Here is a 27,716-nt window from a genome sequence, read left to right on the forward strand (position 1 = left end):
AGGGCAACGGCACAGCATTACATGACAAAACCCTTGCACCTGCATGCCATGTTGTTTCTGATGCCCATCAGGTCATCAGCCTTGGTCAGAAAGTCCAAATACATGCACTCATAAATGGTGGGACAGGCAGCTCCTTACCCAGAAGCTGCCCAAGAAGAAGGGAAAAGACTGCCATAAGCAATCCATGCTCTTTCTTTTAGCCACCATCTTTGAAGTCGCTCTTGACACCTACATGGGGAACATGAATTGCTTCCTTCCAGCTTGAACCTTTCCCAGACTCACTTCACCCCAGCATGGCTGGCTGAACATCCCTTAAACAGTGAAGGAAGAAGTTCCTGGAAGAGTGATGAAGATTAGGGACAGGTGATCATTTTCACTGAAGAAATCCATTTAATCAGATTATGGAAAGTAAGCCATCAGGACTGGAGACATTAATTACCCTAGTAGTCCAATCACACAGGTCATAAGGTGGATGCTTCTTCTGTACAAGATGCCTTTATTTAAGAATGAAATTCTGCAGAAAATGCTTTTGCCATCTCACGTAAACTGAGTAACACCTTTGTAGATCCGTTGATTTCAGTAGGATTTTCCCAGAGGACAAGTAATACTTAGCATCAGGAAGATGGAAAGAGTAGACCAGGACATTATGGACATGTGGGTTGCAGCAGTATTTATGGATGCTTCATTGGTCAAAGTGCATTATACTAAGCACTGAGCAAACAAAGCACAAAGCTCATCCAGGAGCTTGCACACTTGTGAATACAGATGCCTGGAGATTGCAATGGTAGTAAGAAATCTGCAGGATAAGTAGCAGACACAACATGCAAATGTCAGACCATGACCAAAGACTTTTGCTTTTATCTCAGTAGAGAAAAATCTAATCATCCATAATTTCCTTTAAATACATATGTATACAACTGATTTTTTTTTTCCTCACTCTGTTTATTTTCCATTTTCAACCAGGTTTAATGCCTTTCCTATGGGAAACCACATATTCCCTATCCTGAACACTCTTTCTTCCAATTTATCTTCCCTATTCTCCTCACAAATACACATTTTATTGGGAAAATATTGTGATAATATTTGACATTTTCTTTCTAGTTCCCACCACTTAGTCTGTACAGAGAGCTCCTCATAATGTAGATCCATTTTAGCGTATGACATTATCCACTACCAGATCTCAGTTACAATAACTTGGTAGTTATTTCACTGCTAAAAATACAAAACTTGTCCCATTGGAAAAAGTTTGCTCTGTTAACAAAAGAGGCTCTGTTATTACTGGATAAGCAAAGGCTTATTTTCTGAGTTTAAATCTCAGTGTAATTAAACAGAGAGGTTAATATTGCATTTGCAAGTAACACAGCTCTGCTAATGTCAATTATTCTTTGCAAATACACTATGAGTTCTGATTAATGAAACAGCTCAACATGCACCACTGCATAGGCCCATTATACTTTATGTGACCTTGAGGTGACTGACTGCCTCTTCCTTTCCCCAATGGGGATTACCAGCTTTTTACTTTCTTGTCCAGCCTTTCCATATAACCACGGACTGCAGAGAATCAGTAACACTGGCACAGTAACACTGAAAAAGAGAGAGGGGAAAAAAAAGAAAAAAGCACACATGGCTTTTTTAGCTCATGCATTAAGACTCAACCTTCAATTACCTTCAATTAGAAATAATAATTCCTGAAGAAGAAGTCCTGAATGTCAAAGAAAACACATCCTTCACAGTATGATGCAAAGTGGGAGGCAACACAGCTGAGACAACACCTGTTTGTCCGCCTGAAGCCCTCGGATTCTGATTATCTTCTCTGATCCTATTTTTGCTTTTCCTAAGGGAGTCAGTGCTTCTTGTCTTTAAAGTTCACCAACATTTTCCTCACAGTTTTTACTGCACAAATTGGTCTTGCAGCTGAAGTGCCTCTAGCAATAGCTTGAGGTAGGCGGCTGCATCCTGGCAACCTTTTCAGCATTATCCTACTGGGTAGGAAGAAGGACAGCTTGTTTCTCAGAGGCTGCCAGGAGGCTATAGCACTATGCTACAAATACTGTATGCATCTTAGGTTTATGCACATCAGGTATAAAGCAGATGCTTTTACTGCAGATATCGCCATTTTTCATATCAAGTTCCTATAAAGGCAGTGTCACACAGAGTTAGACGAGGTTTTAATTTGATTTCTTCAGTGAAGACCAAAAAAGCATCTAAAAGCCTAGAGAAACAGATCAGTTTCTTCCACCAAATAGTTGAGTTTACTCAACAACAAATTCTGAAGCAAGGCAAGTGCCTTATCACCTACCTGCTAATCATGGATACCTGTAAAAGCTATACTGTGGGACTAAGTTGTTATGTGAGACACGGAGCTGGTAGAATCAACAGGATCATTTCAAGCTGTACATGTAACACTGGTGAACTTTTCTATGTTTCATGTAACTGAATTTCTGTGAGAGGTCCAGCCAAAACAGTTCTGCAATCTTTGGAAAAGTACTAAGGAAAAATAACTCCAGCCTTGTGCTTTCTTGTTTATTTGGGAGAAGGGAGAGGAACACTCGCAATGGTACTACACAGCATGACAAATTTGATTCAGCAACACAAATGTGATTTAGTTCAGGAATGGGACCAAGATCACATTTTCACTTGATTGGCCAGAGCACATGGAGTTTGTGCTTGCAGCAGGACAGATAACAACTTGATTTGACAGTAAGGCAAGCAGTTGAAATAGCAACCTCTCAACATTTTGGAACAGATTTGAAGTGCTAGTGTGAGCTCATACTGTGTCAGCATTCTGCAGTATGTGGATAAGGCATTCTTGATGTAGAGACCATGAAATCAGGCCTACTGCCAAAGCACAGCCCCATATTGCAGTCTTCCTACTATTGCTTTAAACCATCTCTTATCAATTTCTGTCTTGGAAAGCTGGGAAATGAAGGCTTAGAGATTTCTCCAGACTCTGTTGCTCATCAGCATTCTGGGTGCTTATACACACAGTGGTTGAACCAGAGAACTGAAATATATGTTTGATAGTGCTTTCAGGACTATATTCAGATGGAAAAAATGAATGTGCAAACACATCTGAAATTGCGCGCATAAGCTGCCTGTTTATTCCACAAAATCCCAGGCTAAAACAATTTCTAGAGCATACCCAGAGTCAAATTCACCTACAGGTAAATTTGGCTGAGAGACACCACAGATGAACATGGCTTTGCTGTTCTCTCTTTCCCTCGACAGCCTCAAATACAATGCCAGCTGGACTCAAAACGCTGCAGTGATATTTTCTTGGCGAGGTTCCTTTTAATGTGCTCAAGGAAATCGCTTACTAGAAACACAGCCCACCTGGTGCATGTTCTCTTCCTCACTCCAAAATTAGTTGTGGTATCGGACAGAAGAGAGGTAAGAGTCAACTTCGAACTTGCAGGTACTAAAAGTCTCATCAAAACCAATGCAAACAACATCAGCATGGTAATTGTATGAAGCTAACATACCCCTGTAAAAATCACAAGAACACATGGACTGTAATCCTCCTAAATATTTGTTTCTCATTGAAGTAAAGGCATTAGACTTCTAAATTATGATTTAAAATAAAGCCAATAATTTGTTTCCAGCCGATACAATCACTTAATAAAGTGCCTGCTGCATCTTCAGGAGTAATATTCTTCTTTCTCTGGCAAACAGCATTATTAATTACCCAGGTTTTGTATCACCAGTTAGGTCCATCCCCAGAGTGTCCTTGCTGTAAGTACAAGAAATTAAGAAAGAATAATCTGCCGTATGGAAGATAAGGAATTTTTAAAAAGCATCCTGAAATATGCAAGTTAATTGCAAAAAAAAAAAAATCTATCAGAAAACTGAAGCCACTTCACTCTTACAGTTATTCATCAAACATTCTAATAAGAAGAAAACAAGTAGTTTCTTTCTCTTCTCATTGAATTTCAAACTCCACAGTTTGTACACGTTAAAGTTGGCACTACCAGGCTGTAAAGCTTAAGAGAAGAAAGCCTTCAACTGGCAATAGACTGGATGAAAATACTGCCTGGAGCTGTAGTTAACTATCTTGCTGATGTTAATTGGCATTGTTTGTCAACAGCCAAAGCACTGATAGGTGTTGCTGAAGGGTTAATATAACACTGTCTGCAAGATTGCTTTTTTTTTTTTTATAAAGATATCATTTACATTATGTGTAACTATTTCTCTTCTCCAGGCTCCAGAACAAATATTTGAGTGATAAAAATGATCATATTATTTTTCTTTCCTAAAGCACAAATGAAGGAAGAGAGGAGTAAAACTGACTATGGCAGAACTGTCCCAGTGGTACAATAAATTTTTCAACATTTTGATGAAGGAGTTTGTTTGGACAAAATAGCTAAGTGTTTATTAAATAATGTTATTTAGCACTTAAAGCCTAGAGCTGACATGCATTGTTCCTAAGCAGTGTGATCAACTATGAATAGTGAAAAGAACACACTTTGTCTTCCCATGTGGTTTGAAAAATAAAACATAAGATCAGGAGAGATTTAATGGCAGTTCTTGGAGAATCAGTCAAGAGCAGCTTCATAATAGCTGGAATGCAGCAAGGTGATCATAACTCAAGCGCACATGTCTGACAAAGAGGACATTTAAGTATGAGGAGGCCAGAAATCACTATAGGTGCTATAGCTCAATAGGGCAAGAAATATATAGTCCTCAACAAATGGGCTCATTCCTCTAGGAGGAATGCAGCAGCAATGTAAAAATGATGGTAAATAAATACTTGTAGAAATGTTGTTGAGCAATAAAGAACTGTACTGTGAAGTGTATATAACAACATGCACATAACAATAAACCCAGGTATTTACTATAGCATTACTGAGAAGAAAAAAAAAGAATGCTGTCTTGCTTAATGTCAGCAGCCAAGTTTTTGATTAAATAACTGCTCTGACTTTACATGCTTCTAGTAGTCTGAGAACATCAACAATTTTAAAATTTGTATATATTTCCCAAATGAGATGGGGAACATGGTGCTGTGGGAATGAGGACTTGGGGATGCAAGGATGGGGACAGGGGGTTGTGGGCATGGGACTGGTTGTCTTGCCAGCCCCACTAGAAACATAAGCTTTTCCCAAAGCACAGCTAATTCTCACAGTGTGCTGCTGCTGCTGCTTCTGCAGAAAGCAAAGGTCCTCAGGCTGTTCTAGTCCACATCCACTGGGGAAAGCTAATGGATCTCCACACCTCTTGTGGTGTTCAGCTCCTTAAGCTGTTGTCCCAGGACTGCCTTTGCCACCTTCTTAAAGGCTAATTGATGAAAGGTGGCCTGTGCTGCCTCTAGCTGGTCTAGCAGCTGGGCGCAGTGCTACCTGGGGATGTGACACCCTGGAGTTCCAGGTATGTCTGCCCAGCCAAGATGATGAAGGAAAGCTACTCCCAGTACTTGAGCTTTGGTGCTGAAAGCAGTTTGGATTGTAGAAATTCTCCCCAGACTCTAGGCAAACCCATTCCCATCTCAGCTGAAGAGATATTTCCCATACTACAATCTTTCCTCCCAAATGGAATAGAATACATAAACATAACTGATGCAACATACAGCAAACTTTTATTTTTGATTAAAGAAAAAAAAAATCTGTAGGAAACATCAGACCCACAGTTCTGCTTATTCCAATGACTTGAGTTTGCTAAGCTTCTTTAGAGTAGAGCTGGCCAAATGAAATGCTAATTTGGGCTCAATTAAAGTATTTCATGGGAATGTATGCTCTTTATTTAAATTCAGTGCAAACCGTATAAAAATGAATAGTCCTATAAAGATCATAATGTTTCCTTTCAACATTTAAATTCTTTAGTATAAGTTCTTCATATAAATTCTTTAGTATTACCATAAGACATATGATTATGAGGAATCACTATCGATTGTACTTTATACATTTTAAAGGGCCTTCTTTTCCAGAAAACTGCAAGTCTAAATGAGCAAAAAAAAACAACAAACCAAAACCCAACAACTAAAACAGGGATATAACAAACACAGGACTTGATTGTAATAGCTCCACTCACATCAAGGAATAATTTCTAATATAAATAATCCCACTTATGTAAGATCTTTTTTGTCCAAAACACATGATGGTCGGTCTGACTTAACCCAATCAGATTTAAGAAATGCAAATATCTGGTTCAACCAGTGATTTGAATATATTTGACTGTTTTACTTCTTTGCTACTTTATTTTCATCACAACCCCTAAAAATTCCACTCGATATTTACTTTGGCCAACTTCAGCCAAAAGCCTGAGTCTTCATCCTTTCCTAATCTCTCACAGTGATGAGGTGCAGCTGTTCAGATCTGCTTTCCGGAGATTTGCTAGTCCTCCCTCTACAAAGTCTCTTCTGAATGTGATTGAGGAGAAACAATTGGTATTAAATAACTACAGGAAAACATACTGCTCTGAATAGCTACAAATCACGACCTTCTTATTGAAGGCAAAAAAAACCCCAACCACTGAGTGAGAGAGGGATACTAAAATTTAGTGCTTGCAAGTGACTTTTCAGAGAAGACTTTGGCATCCACAAAGTCTCCAATTCATCATAGTTTCAGAGCTGCTCTATAACTTTTCACTTCTACAGATTTATATGTTCTGACTTTGATAGGGTTTTCAGTCCAAGCCAGTGGCCCTTCTGGAGAACGACTGATCTCTTCCAGCAGCCTTTTTCTTTTACACTTGTGTGGATTTGATGCTCATGACAGCACCAGACTTGCGGCTCTTAAGACCAAGTCTCTCTCTTTAAGAGTGAAACAGACACAGCTAGCTCCAACCTGCTCACCTGCCTGCCCTGGAGGTGAGTGAAGTATGTAACGGTGATTATCTAGCTCATTAAAGCATTCTTTACTCTTTCACATAGTAGGAAGGAATATGAACAAATGGAGAGGCCAACATGTTACAATGACAACTCAAATCTTTGGCTGTGCTGATATCAACCAGTCTCTAAATAAGTGCTTATTGTGGTTTAACCGAGCAGCAGCTCAGCAGCACACAGCCATTCATTCATTCCCCCCATCCAGTGGGATGGGAGAGAGAACTGGGGGGGAGGGAAAGAACTGGAAAACTCATGGGCTGAGATAAATAAACACCATTTCCTGCTTTGGCAGGGGGGTTGGTCTCGATGATCTCTAGAGGTCCCTTCCAACCCCTACAATTCTGTGATTCTGTAATTCTGTATTTAAGAAGTTGGAAGAGGAAGGGAAAAATAATAGTTAATAATAATTATGTATCTATATATTTGCAACACACATGATGCACAGTGCAATTGCTCACCAACTACTGACTGATCCCCAGCCAGTCTGCAAATAGCAGTTATCCCCCTGGCCAATTCCCCACAGTTTTTTAAAGTTTTTGCATGATGTCATATGACATGGAATATCCCTTTGGCCAGTTTAAATCAGCTGTCCTAGTTCTGTCCCCTCACAGCTTCTTGTGACCCCCAATACCCATCACTGGTAAGACAATACAAGAAGCTGAAAAACTGAAACATCCTTGGCTCTGTACAGTACTGCTCAGCAACAGCTAGAAACACTGGTGTGCTATCAAAACTGTTTTTCTCCTAAGGCCAAAGCACAGCAGGCAGAAATTTAATTCCATCTCAGCTGAAAGGGGCAGTGCTGAATGGGTAAGAACTTCTGCTTCGTGGGAAGCAGGTATGTATGTTATCTATCTGTTTCACAGGGGTCAAACAGCTCTAACTTGGCAAACGAGCTATGGTAGATTACATCCATCAAATTCAAACTTGTAAGTTACAGAGACCTTCATGTATATAAATTGCCTTTCCTCTATCGGCCATTACCTTCTGAAATTGGTTCCCTTTCATGTTAAGATTCCAGCTTCACTGATAACAGAGGGGAATCAGAGAATTGCAGGGGTTGGCAGGGACCTCAAAAGATCATCTAGTCCAACTCCCCTGCTAGAAAAGGTAACTTTCTCATTGGTGTGAATAGAGTGTACACTTTACTCTCAGTGCTCAAGATCATGGAATCACCAGTCATGTTTGCAGAGGCTTCCAGGGTCAGCTGGTCCTGCTCATTGCTCATTGCTTGAAAAAGAGCTAGAGCTTGGTGAGGAGAAAATCTCTGCTATTCTAGATGAAGAAGAAGAATGGATTGCTTTGTCCTTCTGGAAAAGGCTTTGAAATGCAGGCAACCTTCTAAAGGAAATTCTAAGGAAAAGCTTTAAGTAGCAAACCCTTCCTTTCTCCTCCTAATTTATTTATTAATACAGTCTCTGTTAAGTATAAAGATCCTTTAACTTCCAAACTACTCAGTCTCTCACTGCAGCCCAGCCACCTCCTGAAAGTGAAGTCTGCACATCCTCTTGCCCCCAGTGCTCCCTCAGAAGCTTTTTTTTCCCTCCAGCCCTCAGCAATAGTGATCCTGTCTCTATGCCTTCCCCTGGATGGTTTCCTTTTCTGTCCCTCAGGCCAACGCTCAGCTGCTCCTCTTCCTCCCCCAGGGTACAGCAACATCATTGCAGAGCCCGAGCTAACAGCAGATTTATTAGGATGGCCTCTGCTCTGCTCCAAATTCCACCTTTAATATTAGTGTGTCTCATTAGTGTACACAAGTGGCCGGCTGAGGAGTAAAGGAAACACAGGATTCAGCATTCCCATTAACATCATGACATTTTACAATTTTGCTTCAAGTGAAGACATGAGGGGGAGACTAATAAGGCATTTTATCTGTGCCTAAAGAAATCTGTGGCAAAATTTGCCTACTCTAATCTATGCAACATATAGGTCTGTTATCTACCACAAAATGCAAGATAAAACAAATAGCCCCCAGCAGAAAAGTTGTGATGAAACCCTCCAGCCAAATGTGTCATGAGAAATGCAGCGTGAAAAAAGCAGGTTTTCCCCAGATGAGGGGAAGGACAGAAGTGTAGAAAACAGAGGGTTACAATTCCATTTTTGGGAATGATTTGCTGTGGTTTGAAAGAAAAAAAAAAGTGATGAGTCAGCCACTGGCAGAGGAAAATGGTAAGTTATACTATTTTCAGCTATAGATCTCAACCTTTGTTTAGTTTGGCTTCTTCCCTGGTCAGGTTACTTCTTAACCTCCTGTCCTCAACAATGCTACTCCCTCCTCCTCTATGATTACTCAGCAGGACGCTCAAAGCTGAAGGCATCCTTGAGTGGGTCATACATAATAGCTCAGAAACAGCAGTTAATTTAAAAGATACCCTCAGCTCAGGGTGAGTCCCACCTACCGCGTGCACTTGTGGAATCTCTTCTGATAGCATTACACTGTCTGTACATGTAACACAGAATGCTAGGGTTTTCTCATAAGGGCCGCAGGGCAATGCTGTGTAACTGAATTCTGAACACCAATTCCATTTACCTTTCATGCATCCCAGAAGTTAGCTTCTCTGAGTTTCTGAGTTCACAAGCATGTCGTTGGGAAAATGTTACTAATTGTACTGCAAATGCAAAATTTGCTGCCCATGGAAATTACAGGCAATTTCAGCCTCAGTGCTAAACAGACTGACCTCTTTGTAAGAAAATAAAAGGCAAAAAACTCAACATAGGAAATATTGAAGAAAATCAACGTTCCCTTGTGTTCTTTCTGGACACAAATACCCTTTTCTGGCTTTACCCATGTGTTTAGACTTTGATGACACAAAAGGGATGAATTCCTGCTACTTATTCTTGCTAGTCAATAGCATTAGTAACATCACTGTCTTTCTTATCACTCTCTAACATCTTGTCTCGATGATGACACCAGATGTCAGCTTTACACAAGCATTCAAATAACATTCTATATACCACAATTATTATTTTTTTCTGTGTAATGTATATATACATTCTCTATAAATTACTTTATATGCTTTTATGACTGCTTTGGAGCTATCTACATATCACAAGTTAAAATCAGTGCTACAAATTAGTCATGTGTAAACACAGTGAAACCTGAAAAAGGACTTTGGCATTAAAAATACTCCTATTACAACATTTAACTCTTGGTGTTCAGCCCTCCTTCCCCATGTTACACACCCTGCTTACACACCCTGCTCCAACCCTTCGACAATAAAGCTCCATCTCTCAGAGCAATGAGTGTGTTGAGGTTAGCATTCCTCTACTGCTTCTACAGGACACTGTTTTGAGAGTTCTGATTATATCAAATGGACCTTTCTTGTCTACACGACACATATAGCTCTTCCTACAACAGACCATTACATAACGCAAAAGTTTCTCTTTCTTGAACTAATTCTCCAGCCTCTTGCTCCTAGCAGTGTGCAAACTTCTGAAGAGTCAAAGACTATCAAAGGGTATTTTTCTGCCAGTATAACTCCCTGCACTCCTTCACTGAAAAAGCAAAGGAAGTGGCAGCAAGGTAATTGCTTCTTTTGAAGGCACTACGCCTCTGTAACAGTTTAACATTATCCATAAAGTACACCCATGTCCCTTTGTGGTTTTATGCCTTTACTTTTAGTGATGATCTCTGGCCAAAGGACTTTCAATCCAATTCAGTCCTGCAATAGAAAGTCAGATCCTTGAAGGTGGGCAGCGCTAGCACAGGCAGGGTTTAAGCTTATTTAGCCAGATGTTTACCACTCGCAATACTTGTGATCACTTTGTTTATCACTTCATTCAGTCCAGTATTTAGATCTGAGTTTGGAGGCTTTGCACATTGACCGTTTGCTCCAATCTCTTCCTAGACAGTTGAACACCCTTTCTTCTTACCCTAAGCTTCTCCCATACCATTCTTCTTGCTAGGTCTGGTTTCCTCATGCTCTGGTGGGACACAGAAGACAAAATACATCCACCCACAGTGACAATACAGAGACCTCCACTGCTCTATCAGCAGATTAAACCTCAACAGCATTCTGTCCCCTCTGGGACCTCCATGAAGGCTCCATATAACTGACATTCCAGACAACTCACATTTGAGTCTACCTCCCACAGAGCAAGCATGCTGTGAATAAGCTTTGTGTAATGAACGCAGAAGCAATGCCTGCATCAATGCAGCCACATGATATGCACAGGACTGCAGTTTCAGATAGGCCACTCACAGTGGCTACATCTATGTACCTGTCTGAAAATTTCCCCACTAGCTCTAGTTCAGTAATATTTTTTAAAGCAGAAATAGGTTCTTTCTGAAAGAAGAAAGCAGTCAAAGGTTTGAATTCCAATGGTGGATTAAAAAAAAGGTACTGTTCAGAAGACCAAGACTAGCAGTTCTGCAAGCTAGAGGCAACCCTCCCTTCATGTGTTCTGTCGTCTTTGGGAAGTAAGCCATCACACGGATGATGGGCATCATGTTATCATTGGAAAGCGGGGGAGGAAACCTCATTAGCAGTGGAACAAGGAGAAAAGATGTCTTAAACAAAAGAGGATGGAGTGAAAAGCACCATTAATATAACTTCTGAAGCGATTTCTACAACCATGAGTCACAAACTTACGCAACTCAAACCAAGCCTGACACATCCTTCATATTCTTTACCCATACTTTACCACTAACATTCCTTGAATAAACTAAGGACATGGTTGAACTTTCTGAAGTCACTAGAATAAGGCTGCAGCCATAGTGGGAGGAGCAGAATTATCAGACAGAAAACTACATTTACTTTATAACAGTAGGTGCTGCATGGGAAAAAGGATGCTGGCCAGAAAGATGTAGGAGGTCTTGATGATATAGAGCTGGTGCAACCCGCACTAGAATGTAAAAATAATCTATAATGATCTGCAAGACTTTACAGTCTGACAGAAAAAATCATAATGATTAATGAATTAACTGAAGCTCTCCTCAAAGAGTCCTAGAGCACTATGTGTGTTCCCTCAAGGCCCGTGTGCCAGTGATCCTGTCCTGCACATCTAAGGCAGTGACTAGCTGGTAATCTGCAAATCAGGTCCCAAAGATAAGGTGGCTGACTGGCTCCACAGTAACCACAGAGAGGCAGCTGTTTGCTGCAGCGTTTGCTTTTCTGCCTCCTGCCTCTTCCTTTCACCTGGAGCTGCCTCAGCATACTGGCATGGCTGAAGGGTGACAGGTGGGATGTGGTGGAGGCAAGGTACCAGGGAGTGCCAGCTTTGCTGCTAGGCACCAGGGCAGCCCATCCACTGTACAGCTTGTTTGGCCCAGGGGCTGCGTGGCTTGGCAACTCCTCAGATGGACACACAAGGGGTAATGAGCAGGGGATAGCCATGAGTGATCTGATGGAGCAGCATGGACATGTACACATGCCTGACATAGCTATGACTCTTTTCTTGGCTTGGGTCAAGAAGAGAACCCCTTCTCTTCACTCTCTTGGTTGGTCTCACCACTCATCCCAACTCCCTGTGCTTATTCCGCAACGCTGAGGTACTGCAGCAGGGAGGGCACAGCACAGCTGTCACAGCTAATGAGTAACGTATTACAAAAAATAAAGACTGAGGTCCAAACTTTGTTGCAGTTTGCATAGTAACTTGCATCTTTAATTCCCCCTAAAACACATCTTCCCCTTTTCTTCCACCCCTTTCTCATTTCTGGTTTTCCTGCTTTACAGTATTTTTAAGTACATTCTTACAGGACAGACAGAGTGTTCTTTCTCTACAAAAGGCTGTTGTTATTTCACTAATCAGTTTTTCCCCACATACCCTAGCACTCTCTCACAGCACTGTCATTATTGTAACTGCAACAGCACCACAGAACCCGTGTACAGACAATGTATGCTAACAGATTTAATGGTCTTAACTACCAAAAAGACAAAGGTTTACCCACCCACCCACCCTTTTCTACTGTTTGCTCCATTTGCTGTCCAAATGTCAGCGTTCATTGTCTGCAAAATGACTGTTAAACCAATGATTATGGTGTGGTGTGCTTCCTTTGAGTGACAGTGCCTGTACAATGACTTCTCCAACACACTCAGCAGTCAGCATTAAGCATTCCTGGCATGTAGCCTGAATAAAAACACACATACTGAGACCTGCCAGCACTGGAAAGTCCCTAAGTCCCAGGAGCTAAGATTAATTGCCAGCTATTCTTAACATTTTCTCACCACTCCACCCAGTTTCTTGGGTCTTCCCATCCACTACAATCCTATAACAGCTTTGTGGAGTTTCATAAAATTTCCTGAGATAGTTTTGGATGAGTGGAGAGCACTTAAACTCCCCTGTGAATTGACTGACTTTATATGTCAGCAGTGCTATCCTTGACTTTATGGATGGGGGCTCACCAGGTACGGCTTTCTTCCCTCTATTAGCAACCAACAGGCAGGGAGTGGAGAACACAACTTTTAAGAAAAAGGCAACAGAAAGCACTCCTGCAATCTACCTAACATCCTCTTTTAAACCAGAGTATGAAGGCAAGTCCTGTGAAATGATGGACATCACTGACCTCCATGCAGTGCAGATAAGATAAGGGCAGTTATGCTAAAGAATACAGGATAGGGACTTATCACCACTAAGTCCAAGTTTATGCTAATGGTGGAAAAACACGGCATAATAATACCACCTACTTCTAAGACTGTACTTTTGCTCATGTAATGTCGCTCTCTCATCAAAGAGGTTTCACAATCATGAACTGTAATCCTCTTTTCCTTAAGTGCGATGCGAAACGGGATACAAAAAACATGGGAAACAGTAAAGCCCTTCTCCTAGCATTTCCAGCTCAAGGAAAATCATGAGGTAACAAAAACCTTCACACAATTTTCTCTTTGGCTTTTCACCCACAGTGGTTAGGATCAGCTTTGAAGAACCACCAGAGTTTTTGATCAAAGTTTTCTGGATAAGACAAGTTGGCCCATTAATGTAGAACAGCACTTTTTTTTTTTTTTTTTTTTAATGAAAGGTGTGGATTTTCCTTAAACAGATACCTGTAAAGGCATCTGCCTCATGAACACCTGAGCATCCTTGTTTAACCAGTTTTAGGCAGTGAGTCAGTTCTGTGATAAAGCTTACTAAGGAGAAAGCAACTTATGCTCTTTCTCCCACAAGTTTTTCTCCACTGCTTCCTAGCTCATATGATATTTTATTTAGGATTGACCTAAATTAGGAACTTTGTCAGAAAGTTTATGTTAATCACCACCAATCTCTCTTACATTGTCCATTTCTATTTTAGACCTTTGGCTCCAGTCCAGGCTTTCAGCTCTTACAGGAAGCAATGCCAGACTTCTGTTTTTCTGTAGGGCATCTGTGGGGAAAAAAAAAAAAAAGAACTGACAAAATATTTCAAGTAGCTGCCTATGCAAATCATATTCTTCAGGTATTCTGTGTGCGTCCTTTCAACTGCCTGCCTACAATCTTTATAACTGTGTTTGTATCTGTACACAAGTTGAGCACCTATACCTGAAAAACCTCTCAAAATCAAACAAACAAGAAGACATCATCAGGCTAACTTCCAAACAACTTTCCAGCAGTTTATGTAGTGGCCTGTGTGCATCTTTATTGCTTAATTATATGATTAAAATACAGTGCTTTTTAAAAACAATTGCTTAAAGGTAAAGAAACATAGGCATTGAAACTCTCAGTCTTGGTTTATACCAGGTGTTTTTTTGAGCACACCGTCTAAAGTACCATATCTCCTCTAATCACCTAATGCTACAAGCTAATGAGTAATTAATCATCTAAAGGGAGTTCCAGTCAAAGATATTCTTTTGACAGAAATATCAAATCAACTAGGTCTTGATTAACATACCTCTTTTTAAGGTTCAGCTATTAAGGTTGTGTTAAGGAAGTAGATAATTTCTTGTGATCTTCATGAATGCGATGGAAAAATACCTACAACTTTTACCATCACTAGTAAAAGTAAAAAAAATTAAAAAGCAAAGAAGACTTAGAAGGTCATGGGTCTGGAACAAAGCAGTAAAACAAAAAGAAAAGCCAACAGTGTTAGAGCTAGAAATTAAGCACCTCAAATATTAGTCACTAATGAAGAAGTTATGATAACAGAGTGATTCAAACAAGAACACTTTAGTAGTAGGACACTTTTTTGTGTACCAAAGTGTGCAAAACTGACTGAAAATGAACATTTGGTGGAAAACAATCCCATCAAGCTACATGTAAGTTCCTTTATTTCAACAACTACTGATATTTTAAGAAAGTGCCATCTTTGTTCACTGCAGCAGTTTCAGCTGTTGGAAGCCTATTCTTTCTTCTCTCCTACTCACTTTACAATTTCAAGGAAGAAGCAACATCTTTTCTAATCAAAGGCACCCTCAGGCAGGAGTTAAAAACAGGACATCCCTATTCACACACTCTGTATCAGTAGCCAGTGATAGGTACCATGCACTTAAGTGGGCATCTTGTCTGTTATCGTACGTCCTTGTTGCCCCACTCCTACTCAGCTCATCATGCCCATAGCCCCAGAATGACATGGGACATAGGCATGCACATCATCAAGAGAATGGTGTGGGGCACAAGTATGCCCAACATCCAGAGAACAGTGTGGGGGCCATATATAAACACCACCGAGAGACTGATGTGGGGCACAGGCACGCCACCACCAAGAGAATAACATGGGGAGAATAATATGCCTATCATCAAAACAACACTGAGGAATCAAGATGTTCCCATCAGGCAGAGAATATTTTGAAGCCTAGGAATGTCCATGGGCCACAGGCCAGTGTGGGGCAGAGGAATGCCTATCATCCAGAGAACAAGAGGCACAGGTGTGCCCCTAGCCCAGAGAATGAACCAGGGTCTGAACACACCCATCATCTTGACAAAGGTGAGAAGCCCAAGAGAGTGAATTGAACAGATTATGGCATGACAACCTGCAGTTCCCATTGGGCAGGCCATCTCAGGGGGCTATTGATCCCTTATCCAGCAGTGAATATAAAGGAACCAGCAAAGGTGAATCTTCTACACTACAGCATAATACGGAACAGTTTCCACTGGGAAGAAAATGGCATTGGGCTATTGATTCCCCATCCAGCAGTGGACATTTAGGAATCCATGGAAGAGGATCCATTGGCAGATGAAGCAAAACAGAAAAGACTGGATCCTCCTGGGATCACAGAGATGATCCAACACCTCTGAGGGCCCTCATACACCTGAAGTGAGGATCGTCTCAGTCTGAGAATGAGCAGTCTACCTAATAGGTTGAAAGAGAAAGGTTCTCTGAAGGTTGGAAAAACAAGGCCCTTTCTTCCCTTCTCCCTCGGAGCTCCTCAAGGCCACGTCGTGCCTATTTTAAAGAGATTAAGAGAAAATTGCTGTAGTTTTGGGGATGGAGGGAACATGGGGCAGAAGAGCTTCAGCTTTTGTTTTCTGTGGAATAGGAAAAAACGTACTGGAAACCAAAGTTTGGCTTACAAATTTAGCCTAGTGAAGGACAAAACTCATCTCCTATAGTGTCCAATATCAGAAAAGAGTAAAGAAAGTGAGTCTTCCTGTGAAAATGAGGCTATGAAAAAAAAGAAGCAGACAATGAATTTCTGCTGAATTAAGTTTTATTGATGCTTCCTCAAGCAATGGATCGAGAGTATCCATTGTCATCTCAAACATGTTCACAGGATAACAGGGTAGAATAGATTGGAAAGGAACTAAGGGATCAAACACCTCAATCTCAAGCTACAGCAAAATCAGTTAAGAACTCGAAGTTTTAAAAAACCTTCCAAATCCCTTTTTAAATATCTTTCCATTTACAATCTCATCCATTGAGATTGTAATCCATTGTAATCCATTGAGATTTGTGATCCACAAAAATCACCATTTACAATGACAAAGTGCTTAAAAGCAATTACTTTTTTTTTTCTAAATACATAGAAAATGTATTTAGAAAATTATTTAAAAGCGACTGACATGGGTGCAAAAATGTAAGAGATTAGGAAATTGTTAGAAAGTGTCCAAAGGGGAGGCAACAAATATGGTAAAGTGTCTAGACATACAAGAAGCAGCTGAGGTCCCCTGGTTTGTTCAGCCCAGAGAAGAGGAGACCAAGGAGAGGCTTCATAGCAGCCTTCATCTTCCTGGTAAGGGGAGCAGAAGGTCAGGCACTGATCTCTCTGGTGACAGTGACAGGACCTGAGGGAATGACAAGGGAGATTTGGCTTGGGTAAAAGGAAAAAGTTCTTCACCAGAGGATGGTCGGGCATTGGAACAGGCCCCCTGGGGTAGAGGTCATGGTATCAAGCCTGTTGAGTTGAAGAAATGTTTGGACAATGCTGTCAGACATAGAGATTGAATTTTGGGTGGTCCTGTATGGAATCAGGATCTGGATGTTCTTTTTTGTCCTTTCCAAATCAGGTTATTGTTAGATTCTATGATTATATGATAACTTACTCATGGTAGTTCATCCCAGAGAAATGTCTATGTATGTATTGATGCAGTGCCAATTAGGTTTTCAAAAAATAAAATGAGTACTTAGATAATGTCATTCAATGTGTGCAACACTTTTGTCTCTATAGCATTATGATTGTGGTAAGATAGGAGTTTGGTAAAGTTGATAACCTTTTCTACAATGGAAGATGAACATAATCTTCTTTTAAAAAGGATCCAAACCTGAAGAAATTCACTATTCATAACTCTAGCAGTATATGAAAGGACAGGAGATTTTTCATTATATTAAATCAAAATTAAGTAGTATTATAAACAAGGTCACCTTGTCCCTTCTCAAGTTCTCTGTCAGTAATGCAATGTGAAAAGAAAGTCTAAGACCTTAGAGTCACTTATCCTCTGGCTCTGTTTTTCACTAATTAATTAAATGAGCGCACAACAGAAACTTGAGGACCATAGATCAGCATCAGCAAAAGGCCCTTCATAACTGCACTATGAGGACAACTCCAAAAGCCAATAACAGCACACTTATTAAAGAGGCTTTCTGATGTAGACCCTTATAGCAAAAACCTGCTGGATACTCCAGATTACTCAGTTAAACCTCATTAAATTATATCAGTTGTTTGTTGCCAGCATATTCTCCCTGTAGCCCAATGGCTTTCCAACCAAAGCTGCTGGAAACCCATTTAATTGCTCAATCGTTTCTTTTTAACTTCTTAGGCAATGTGTGGAATACTGTAATTTGGTAGAAAAGGCAGAAAGAACATGTTAAAACAGAAAACGAGGAAAAAAATAACAGAAAAACACAAATCAGAAAATCGGTGCTGTTGCATTAAGGTTTTACTAGGTTCCTTTCAGCTATATTTTCTTTGATGTTCTTGACCTAAGAGCTGTCGGGTAAGGAAATGTTCAGAAGCTGCTTCCTGAACAAGTCTCCTCAATTACTTCACTGTCTTTGCAATACAAACACTTAAAGATTTTTTTTCTAAGGGCAGCAGCAGTGTTAGTGGTGCATCTGGGGTGGTCTTGTTACTTTAAACCTCTTTGAAAACACACAGCTTGCAATCATCTTATGTGCCAGTGTCCAATCTGGCTTGAAGGCAGAGAAAAAACAACTTTGGAGAGGCCTATTAAATAAGTTATGCTTTCACGACAGTAAAATTGCTAATAGTTTTGATTCCCCAAAAGCTCTTTCTGTTTTTAATCACTTTCATAACAGTATCCAACTAAAAATTCAGAATAGAATACCTGCCTGTGCACATACATAAAATACCTTGATAGACTACATTTTTTTAAGTCTTCTTGTCTGCAAGGGGTCTTTTTTTGTTTGTTTGTTTGTTTCAAGACAATTTATTTGACTCAATAAATAGATTTGAATTTATTTGCTCTTTCATTTTTAGCAGCACTCTTCCTTTAGCAGTTCTATATTACTTTAAAGACATATATCACTTGATGAAAAACAAAAGATGATTAAGGATGGTGGAATTGTGTTGCTGCAGATCCACTGTCAGCCAGGCACTTTTTCTCTATTTATTCCAATTCAAGGGGTTAAAAATAACCTCCAGTTCCTCTTCACTGGAAAATCCAAAGATATTTTTCATTAAAAAAAAGAGAAAGTGTAGCGCCAAGAGGTAAAAAATATTTTAAATGGATGGGCACTGAATACAAAGTGCTCCATTCAGCTTCTGTTCTCAAGATTACCAATCTCCAGCTGAAACATTAAACACTTAACCCACAAAATGCAAAGGGATTTTGAAAGATACCTCTTCAGGGATGGAAATAATTATCTCTCAAGCTTTAGGTTACAAGGGCTTAGAAGACAGACTGTACAAAGAACTAATTAAATTAGAAATGGCACCCGAGCATGGTCTCCTGAAAAGGTGAACTTGTGGGCTGTATGTAGTGCATTACTAGAAAAGAACACAGTCTTCTTGTGTAAAAATAAAAGAGATAACTGAAAAGTGACAGATTTGTGTTCTCTGCCCTCAGAACCATCAGTTTTGGAAATACACTTGCTGAATACATGCATGGGAACTGCTGAATCATGGCCTGAACCTCTGATTGACCACCTGAGGCAAGCAAAATCAGCCATGGGAGCACAGGTGAAGGTAATCCATCTCTCCTAGATCCCATTTAAGTGCTGACTGCCACTGAGGAAGGATCTCTTCCTAGAGATCACTCCTTGTGGAGAATGTTGTGAGCCTACAACATTGGTAAGCACTTTCCATTTATTATTTTTTTGTTGTGATAATTTTATTTAGCCTAAAACCCTGTATGCCAATTGATTTTACACCTCTGTACACTTATTGATTGTTCTATACGTAAATGAAAAATGCTAGTATGAGATAGCCTAATTTTATAGGGTCAAGAAATCCTCAAGGGATATAAAGGAATCCTAGAATCACAGAATGGCCTGGTTTGAAAAGGACTACAATGAACATCTACTTTCAACCCCCCTGCTATGTGTAGGGTCACCAGCTACCAGACCAGGCTGCCCAGAGTCACACCCAGCCTGGCCTTGAATGCCTCCAGGGATGGGACATCCACAACCTCATTGGCCAACCAGTTCCAGCGTGTCACCGCCCTGTGTGAAAAACTTCCTCCTAATATCTAAATCAAACCTCCCCTGTCTCAATTTAAAACCATTCCCCCCTGTCCTATCACTAGTCACCCTCGTAAACAGCCATTCTCCCTCCAGTTTATATGCTCCCTTCAAGTTCTGGGGGGCTATGATGAGGTCTCCCCAGAGCCTTCTCCTCTCAGAGGCCCAGTTCCCTCAATCTCTCCCATAGGAGAGGTGCTCCGGCCCTCTAATCATCTTAGTGGCCCTCCTCTGGACTCGCTCAAAGAGCTCTGCGTCTTTCTTGTACTTGGGGCCCCAGGCCTGGACGCAGCACTGCAGATGGGGCCTCACAAGAGCCGAGTAGAGGGGGACGATCACCTCCCTCTTCCTGCTGGCCACCCCTTTTTTAATGCAGCCCAGAACACAGTTGGCCTTCTGGGTTGCAAGCACACGCTACTGGCTCATGTCCAGCTTCTCTTTCTCAGGAATACCTGAGAGAGAGCCCTTCCTAGCAGGTCAACAGGGAATCTAGGAAATCTTGTTTTGCTGTGTTACTGCTCTCTTCTGAATCTTTTCCACTCTCTAGTCACTCTAAGACATTCAGATAGCTGGGAATAAATTGTTACAAAATTAAAAAGTGAATTTTAAATCAGGAAAAAAGTGAAGATACAGATTTTGGATGAATTGCTTTTTACATTCTCTTTTGATGCCACATAGTACTCGGAGGAAATTACAATGCAAAAGACCAGCAATAGCTGCAAAAATGTATGCATATAACCCATGTGCTTCACTGAAGCACTAATGTAATGAAGTGAAAAAGACAATTCTATTCCACAAAATGGACAGATCCTTAGTTGTGATAGCATGGGATAATTTCCTCAAAGCTCAATACCAATATTATCTTTGCCATGTTCTTTAGATTTGCTTCTTTTGTTTGCTTCACAGGCAGGAGGAAAAAAAACATTTCTCTCATCATGCATTAAGGTCAATGAAAGCTAACTGAAAACGGGATAGGAACTTTTGGTCATAAACCTCACTGAGGGTCAGCCAGCCTCCCTTAGTAAGTATCTCATAGCAGGAAACAAGGAAGGAAATGGAAACTGGAAAAGGACTTGAAACTCCTGTGGACATTCATGACAAATTACAGAGGCTTACTGTGTAATCAGCTTCCCATTAAAAATGTTCTAACATTTGTATGTAATTAGATGCTTAGCTATAAGCCATGTCAAAATTCACAGCATCTTAAGTGGAATGCAATGTCAGAATTCCCCTCAAAACTCTAGGGGGAAGCCTATTGCAGACGGTTACACACACATACAGTTAACTATGTATTCAGATGATATTTATCTAAGTTTTTAAAATAAAAATAAAGATAGAATTAGAGAAAGGACATGTTTGTGCTGGATACCAAAGCATTTAAAATATACACCTGCATGAACTAGAGGTTGCAGAAAACAAGTGTCAGCATCAATCAATTTGCTTTCCAGATAGGTGAAGTCTCAAAGTCAAATGTAACTGGAAGTCAATAAATTTCACTTCCACCAAAGCAGTGTGGGCTACAGCAGTTGTGTAGAATCACACAGTGGGCATACAGCTGTAACTGATGCAAATAGCAGTGTGCTATCAGCTGGAAAGAAGCCATGACTTACAACAAAAACATGTAAAACAATTTTATCTTCAAGGTTTCACAGAAGGCATAGTATGGCAGGAAGAGCAACTAATAAATACAACAGAGGTAAACATATATAGCCTTGCATATCCTTTTTCAGCGTAACTCCATTTTCTTCTGCTACACCAAAGCTTTGTCATGGATTGAACAGGAACAACTCTGTAAAATAAACAGTGCTCATCACAAGAATTCAATTAATCCTCTGTACTGTATGAAAAAAGCACAATGTCTGAAGACTAACTGGTATATGTCATTTGTCTGTACACACCTGCTTTCTTGCCAATTTACACTGAATGACATTTATACTGTTATTTACCTTGCTATCAAAACAGACTTCCAGAATCCCAAGGGTCAGCAAAAGTTTGCAGGAAGTAAGTAAAACTGTTTGACAGAACCATATTGCCAGCTCTCCATTCAGTCAAGGCTGAACAGCTGTGGGGCTGTGTTTGCTGTGCTGGTTGTGCCTTTTTTTCATCTGCACTTTATTGGAAACAATTTGCACTTTGCTGGGATTTTTATTTTTATTTTTTTTAAACAAAGTTTATTCTGTTCCTTATACCTTATATGATGTTAAAAAATGAAGTGAATACAAATATGTACAAAAGAAGGGTGCAAGACCATGGATGTGAGTTTAACAAGGTTTTGACGTGGTAGCACAGAAGTTCACAATGAGACCAAATTAGAAGTCTGACCTTTTAGTGGAAACAAAAGGCAAAAGAATCCTTAAAGCAGTGCAACCACTGATTCCTCTGAAACTGAGAAGCACTGATTATTATCCTAGCCTAGGGGGGAAATTGCAATTCAAAAATTGCTTGTTCTTGAACATTTTTAAGAAAAGTTTCTTGCTTAAAAAAAAAAAAAAAAACAAACAAGACAGCACATTAATACGCTTTAGATATTCTTAAAGTCACGTTTAGTTGGGGCAATTCCCTCCAGTAAACTGAAAGATGACATTCATTTTCACTGCCTGGTTGGAATGCTAAACTGAAGGCAGGGCTGAAATGTCAAGGTAAAATGCTAATAATTATTCTGAATGCTACATTCCCTTTGACCTTGGAATTTAAGAGACTGAGATGAAGGCCTTTTGTCAAGAGTCAGGAAGTCATCTAGAGACTTCACTGACATTTTAGATTAATACAGTCTGGTGACATTAGAGGTGGGGATACAGAATATGCTATTATATTCTGGCACAAAGGTAATTTCCTCTTATACTGTTTGGGATCTACAAGGAGTGCACTACCTGTAATGTTATTGCTAATCTTTTTAGGTAAGAACATGAACAAGCTAACCACAATATCTATAAAATAAATTGTATATCACTGTCATGAAAGAGAAGACAATGTTCTATGTTTCATAAAAGTAATGATGTCTTGTAAGATGCAAAAACCAGGGCACAATAAAATGCCCGATCCAATTGCTTCACCATTATGTCTTGCCATCACAGTAGATTTTCTGCTTCATTTGCAACCTACTGCTAGAGTGGTAAGTTTGTGGGGTGAAGACTGCATGTATTAGTGTCTCAAACCAACACTTACAGCCTTTATTTGCACCTCTCATATGACAGAAATCGCCTCCCACACTGATAGCAAGTGCAAGGCAGGGAAAGCCTCAAATCTTTTATCAATAGTGCGAGAGGAGACTCAGTACACACAGCTTTCATAAAAAACAGTGGAAGGGGACAGCCTTCCTTTGATAGGATCATCCTCCTGGCAGACAAAATCCTGCAATTCAAGAAAAGGAAGAATAAGAGCAAGTATTTCTTAACATATCCTGTCATTTACAGAGTTAACTTTGGTCACAAGTCCACCTTCCAGAAATTTACTGACAGCTCCTTGAATTTACAGGCCTGATAAATTACTGTTTTTAAAATCTCTAAAAAATTTGGCCATTATAATTTTATATGCATAGGTATATTTAAAGATATAATCCACTGAAGACTCTGGTCAAAAAGGTCTCAGGAGAATATACCCTAAAATGACGTGTGTAATTAAAGTATGTTTTAATTACGTTGAAGAGCTGGAGCTCTTCAGCCTGGAGAAGAAAAGGCTCTGGAAAGACCTTCTAGTGGCCTTCCAGTACCTGAAGGGTGCCTGCAGAAAAGCTGGGGAGGAATATTTTATGGGAGCATGTAGTGACAGGACAAGTGGAAATGGTTTTAAACTGGAACAGGGTAGATTTTAGACTAGATTTTGGGAAGAAAATATTTTCTGTGAGGGTGGTGAGACACTGAGCAGGTTGCCCAGTGAGGTTGTGGATGACCCCTCCCTGGAAGCATTCAAGGCCAGGCTGGATGAGGCTTTGAGTAACCTGCTCTAGAGGGAGGTGCTCCTGCCCAAAGCAGGGGGTTGGAGCTAGGTGATCCCAAACCATTCTATGCTAGTATATCTCATTGTCAATCCTGATTCAGTGCTGAAACTTACATGTTTGACCTGAAAATAAAAGAGGGAAAGAAATGCAACGCAGGTATTTGTAGTGAAAATGTAATTTTCTTAAGTTAGCATAGCTAACTTAACTAATAATTTGAAGCAATGGAGATGTTTCATTTTGGAGTCTGCCTACTGCGTATGTGAAAATCAACACGTTTTCTCTATCACTGTTTTTAACTGCAGCCTGTACAAATCTTAACTAGGTATACGAATAATAAACTCCTACAGCTCCCATGGCCCATTATATTGAAAAAATGGCAGAACATTTAAAGGTGGTCCAATAAATTATTCTGGTCTCTAGATTTATTGATTATAGATTTGAGCTTATTAAACACTCTTTGTGAGTATCCTAAGCCATTAATAAATCCCATTAGTACATTTTATTTAAGAGTCTGAAATTACTCCAGCATATTGAGGACTTCTCCATCTAATACATTTTTAGTCATGTACGTGAACTTCTTTCACTAGGTGCTTTTCTCTCTCAAAATTTAATGTTAAACTTGTTAGTATGCCATGGAGTGCAAGTAAGATGGGACAAATGTGTTCACCTTTCCAGCATAAGCAGGCTGAGAGTTTGAAGTAGAAAAGAGGGCTACTGTACCTTTACACTTCACTCTCCAGTAAAGTGAACAAGACCACAGGACAACGAATGGATAAGATTAACTGGAGCTGCCCAGGACATGCTGTAAAAGTCATTACGCAGAGAAAAGAAGTTGACTGGCAAAACATGCACACTTCTAAAAGAACTGGTCCACTTGGCACACTCTGCCAAGAGTGAAAGAATCTGGCAAGCTGTATCCAGACTGTTTTCTAACCTCTCCCAGATGGTTAATGGCCAAAACAAGGCTTTCAAAAAAAACTGCTATGCCCAAAGGAGACAAGTTAATAAATCTACAGACCTGTGTAGTTTTTTCCTGTGATAGTTCTTGCATTCAAGCAGCAACAACAGCTGGGACCACAACTGGAAAGTGGGAAACAAGCTCTTCTCTAGTCAGGCAGAATTTTGAACAAACTTGTGTGCCATGAGCAGCCAACATATCCTAGCACAGAAACACTTATGTTACAATATAAGACTAAGAAGCAGATATTTATGTCAATAACTAGTGCACTATCTCAGCGACTGTCAAGATCAGAACTGCTCTCGGAAGCTGAAAAGTAAACTGGTTCAGAAGGAAGTGAGAGCTTAGGAATGGCTCCTGAGCCTGCTTTCCTTAATTGCTGTCAGAAACAGTGCCTAACAGTCACCACAATCTCAAATTCAAGTGCTTTGCAATACTCATAAAAGGGCAACATAAATGTAAATGTCTTGGATGACATGCCTTTATAACCATGTTTACTATCCAGGCAGCAATATTCTTCTATAATGCAGTGGCCCATGTGGGTTTGCCTCTATGCTTCCAGTTGTTCTGCTTCCATTGGTTTAACTACCCCTCCAGAACATTTGACACCATCCAGGAATCAGTGGTAGAGCACTGGCTACTTTTCTCATTCATCAATGTATAAAGCCAGCTGGATGGCCTTCACTTCTGCAAATTAGCTCGATTCACCCTTTCCTTCAGTGCCTTCTGCAACTCATCGTGTAGGACTCCATACAGAAGCTATCCACCTCTGATGCCTTCCCACAGCAGAACGAATAGTGAACAGGGCATATTTCTTACTGTTTTCTGGCAGTTTATTATATAGTAAAGCCTCTTCAGCGCATCACCTCCTCTTCTGGCAGTATTCCAATATCTTTGCCTTTGGACCAGTCCATAATCCTTTCTAAGATTCCTGGATTACTATTCAAGTCCGCTGTGTGATCAGTGCGATCCACTTTCTCCACGTAGCACTAGTTGCATAATGTGTGGATGGCACCCTTCCTTTGAACATTCAGCCCAGCATAAGCAGTCAGGGTACCAAAAGAAGTTGTTCTTCAGTATCAACCACTTCTGAAGTAGCTTGGACCCCTTCATATTCTGCCAATATCTCTTTTTCAGTTGGAGTACAGCAGGTCTCAGATCTTTCATATAATCGACTCTGAAACCCTATGTCTAATCAAGTCTCCCCTGAGACTTTCTTCCAGAGGCTCCAAGTGGAGCCATTCTCCCTGACTGTAGTGTAGAGCATGTTTTTTACATCTGGTCCTGTCCAGACTGGCCCAAGGGCTACTGCATGAACTATCTCCAGTTTAATTTGTTCAAAGTCTTCTTGTTGCTCAAGTCCCCATGCAAAATTGTTCTTATTTCGGGTCAATAGATAGGGAAAGTTTACAATCAGACAATAATCTGGAATATGCATTCTCCAGAAACTCATAACAACTAAGAAAGCTTGCATTTCATTTTTGCTAGTTGGTGCAAACAGAGCAGTCATTTCATTGATCACATCCACAAGGATGTGATACAGTTAATCCTGCAGTTTTATTCCTAAAAACTGAATCTTGTGTGCAGATTCAGTTGACCTCACTTGGCTTTATGGCAAAATTGGCTTTTAGAAGGATTTCAATTATTTTCTTCCCTTTCTCAAAAAATTCTGCTCTGTTGCTCCATGTGACAGTATTGTCAATGGATTGCAGGTGTTCAGGACCTTCACCCTGTTGCAGTGCAGCCTGTATCAGCTCATGACAAATGGTAGGGATATGTTTCCACCCCTGGGACAGTCTGTTCCTGGTGTACTGGATGCCCATCCAAGGAAGAGCAAACTGTGGCCAGCACTCTTCTGATAGGGGGATTTAAAAAAATGTATTAGCAATGTCAGTTGTGGCATATCACTTGTCTGTCTTTGACTCCAGTTCATATTGGAGTTCATGCATGTCTGGCACAGCAGCACTTATCTGTGGAATGACTTCATTCAGCCCACAATAGCCTACTGTTAGCATCCACTCTCCATTGGACTTCTGCTCTAGCCACATGGTACTATAGAAGGGTGAGTGAATCCTGCTGATTACTCCTTGGTCCTTCAGTTCACAAATCAGCAGATTAATGAGATTTAGGGAGTCCTGGTTGGTGTGATATTGCAGCCAATGCATGGTTGTAGTAGCAATCAGTACCTGCTGTTCTACCCTTCGCAAACTCACAACAGAGGTGTCTTCTGAGAGATCAGGTGTTGTGGATTTTGATTTTTTGTTACCAGTATTCCACATCATAACATCATGTAAAGCACTGGCATTTTCCGAATACCAGGCTGTCAGAAGAGAGCTATACACCCCAGAGGACTTTGTATTCAGAGGGAAAGATAAATCCTAAAAGTCATAGGACTTGCTCTCTTTCTCACTGCCTGACAGTGTGTGCGCTTCTCCGATGTTTTGCCTTCAATTCAGAGTAAGGCATTTGATTTTCAGACACCCTCTCTTTCATTTCATTTACTAGCCCCAATTCCAATTATATTGTATTATACTGTATTGTTTTGCATTCTGATATCATATTTAGTAAATCAACTTTCCTCCTCAGATCAATGCTACTGGTCTGTTTCTAGACCCATCTCCCAACTCCCTACCCTTTTTCCCTTTTTCCCCTTCCCCCTTTCCCAAGGCATGGGTCCGTGGGCCCCCTGCCTCATTAGTCACAGTACTAGTCCGAACCTGTAAACAGGCCCAGGAAACCATCAACACACCCCCACCCCACTCCCTTTTTTTTTTTTTCTAAGGCTGGTGGGCCTCTGGACCTGCTGTTCCCCTGTCATGGACACAGATAGATCTAGATGACTCTGAGAAACCAGACTAGGTAGACACTTACATAACGTTTCGCATCTCCAAGGCATCTATACTGAAAAATCAACAATACATTGTTGAATACTAAAAATACACTCTCCAGAGATAATCTACACCAAAGATGAAAGAAGACTTTGGGCGAGTCGAAATGGGGTGCTGTTGACAATCAT

General features: G+C 40.4%; 1 long non-coding RNA gene across 6 annotated transcripts in view; it reads right to left on the reverse strand.

The window, feature by feature from the left end:
- Positions 1–27,716, reverse strand: part of LOC109366563 (uncharacterized) — an 85,424-nt gene that overhangs the window by 32,847 nt on the left and 24,861 nt on the right. For all 6 annotated transcript variants that reach the window (XR_014882253.1, XR_014882254.1, XR_014882251.1 and 3 more), the window contains exon 2: positions 14,026–14,117. This is a non-coding gene — a long non-coding RNA (uncharacterized LOC109366563). The remainder of the gene's footprint in view (positions 1–14,025; positions 14,118–27,716) is intronic.

Source organism: Meleagris gallopavo, chromosome 3 (genome assembly GCF_905368555.1).
Source record: "Meleagris gallopavo chromosome 3, MGAL_WU_HG_1.1, whole genome shotgun sequence".
Classification (NCBI taxonomy): Eukaryota; Metazoa; Chordata; class Aves; order Galliformes; family Phasianidae; genus Meleagris; species Meleagris gallopavo.